The sequence below is a fragment of the Etheostoma cragini genome, chromosome 8 (genome assembly GCF_013103735.1).
Source record: "Etheostoma cragini isolate CJK2018 chromosome 8, CSU_Ecrag_1.0, whole genome shotgun sequence".
In the NCBI taxonomy this organism is placed as follows: domain Eukaryota; kingdom Metazoa; phylum Chordata; class Actinopteri; order Perciformes; family Percidae; genus Etheostoma; species Etheostoma cragini.
The window spans coordinates 6,663,476-6,665,963 of record NC_048414.1 but is presented as its reverse complement, the minus strand read 5'-3'; positions in this window follow the sequence as shown (position 1 = coordinate 6,665,963).

Sequence of the window (2,488 nt, the reverse complement as noted above, 5' to 3'; positions counted from 1 at the left end):
TTCACAGTGGTGTGCTGAATCACTGCAGATTCTTCAGGGAGACGGTCATACCTCCCCTTCAGTGGAACATTTTCAGCCAGGTGACCTGGAGGATTCATCGCGGTCAGCTCAACAGTACTAGTTGGAGTGCGGGCTGCTGAGGTTGTGCAACAACTTAACTTTCAATTGGGTGTGTTGATTTCCCTTTGAATTTCTTTTGGGGAAAAGAACAGGCATGTGCTAACATGCTAACCAAAAGCCTATGAGGCAAAAGCACCACCCACTACACTACAAATGAACTAGGAACATTGAAAACTTCCGTTTATTGAAAAATGAAACTAACTTTACTGCAGACAGCAGTTACAGATACATGGATGAGTTCACTTTTAGCCTTTGTAACACAAATAGAAATATAGTATCTCTTTTGCTCGAGAATGTACAGTAAGTAAAAAGGTATAAAAGGTTATAAATTGTGACATGAGCGCAAATCAGTGAAACACAAGTATCACCAGGCCACAGCAACAGCAACTTAAATACTGCTGCATTTCAAATTTAGCCTCTAAAATTAATTCTCATCGTTTGTGTGGTATCTGTTGTAACTTCTTGACACACGTACAAGCATGACAATCATTACAATAATGGTTGTAAGGGCAGTGATGGAAAAGTGATGGCCCAGATGTTGAGGCAGCGGGCAGTGGAGCCGTGGTGTCAGCCACCCTCCAGATCTCCAGCCACCTTCCGGTCTCTGGTCTGGAATTAGCAAAGCATATTGATTTTAAAAGTGGATTGTTACCTCAAGAGAAATTGTTAATGTTGAGCCTAGGCTCAATCTCATAATTTCCTGCAAAAGCTTTAGATTCATGTTTGTATTTTCATGCTGCAAATGAGATTGCTTTCAACCTGTTTTAATGTACAAATTAGGCCAAAATTTATTTCTGATGATGTAGGATGGGACACCTCTGGATCAATTAGTCTAAAATATGAATTAGCTAAAATCAGTGTGAAATCAAGACCCTAAGCAGAAAATGACAAGATTTTGGGGCATTTATTCATTGTGACAACATTCAACTTTGCTGTCAATTTTCATCTTTAACCATGAGGTTACTGATGTGCAGCCTTTGTCGACAGGTGAAAACTACAACTTTGAACTGAGAGCAATTCGTAACTGATTCTTACAGTGTAAAGGTTAGAATAATCTGTATTTGGTAGTTTTAGTTTTACTCATCTCTATACTTGTTCTTCATGAATTGCATCTGGAGACATGTGCAGACACAAACCTGAAACATAAGACTGAAAGGTTTCTTATTGTTATTTCTACTCATTTCAAATAAAATAGTTTTTTGTAATTATTGTCTGAAAACAAACCAAAACTGATCATTGCCTACACAGAGGCTTGCAAAAGCATTCAAACCCCTTGATCTTCCACATTTTGTCACGTTATAACTACAAATGTAAATGTATTTAATTGGGATTTGATGTGATAGACCAACACAAAGCGGCACATCTTTGGGATTTGGAAGGAAAAGTATACACTGTTTTCAAATGTTTTTACAAATAAAAACTGAAAAGTGTAGCGCATTATTTGGTCAAACATTTAAGATAAAAGTACAGATTTTTGTCTGGTAAATGACATAGCTACAAAATGCTGAACGACCACTAAAGATACAGAAGAGTGTCAAGAAATACAATGACACAGCATACAGACGAGACGAGATAGCATCAGCACACGCACGCTTTCTGCCGTGACTCGCCCGTGATTCGTCACTTCCCGTCTCTCTAGCATCCATCTCAGTCTCTCCACAGCTCCAATTGGACACCATGAGCACAAGCATGATTGACTGTGTGACAGAGCAATGGCGTAACCGAGTCTCTACGTAGTGCTAGTAATCATTAAACGCAATCAAAATACTAAATGAGTTTCAAGGCTTTTATGTGGTTCATCTTAAGCACTTAAAATAAGCATGTTTTTGTTGTTATATAACCAGGTATACCAGGTGTTTTTATAACCAGGTGCCACAAGGAATTATGAAAAAACAACATGTGTCTTGTCTTACAAAGACATAAGCACAGGCTCCAATTTAAAAAAAAATCAACATTCATTCATCAGAATCATTTATGATAACAAATACATTTTTCTGACAAATTGATATTTAATTAATAAAAACGGACTGTGAACCATGTTATGAGGATAGGTGTTGCATAGTTTCTCCACCAGAGGGCGCTCTACAACGTCCTTGTTTGTTATGGTTTGGTGTTTATCCATCCATCCATCCATCTTCATCTTCTTATCTGGTATCGGGTCGCAGGGGCAGCAGCTCCCGTAGGGGACCCCAAACTTCCCTTTCCCGAGCCACATCAACCAGCTCTGACTGGGGGATCCCGAGGCGTTCCCAGGCCAGGTTGGAGATATAATCTCTCCATCTAGTCCTGCCTCTTCCCCGAGGCCTCCTCCCAGCTGGACGTGCCTGGAACACCTCCCTAGGGAGGCGCCCAGGAGGCATCCTTACCA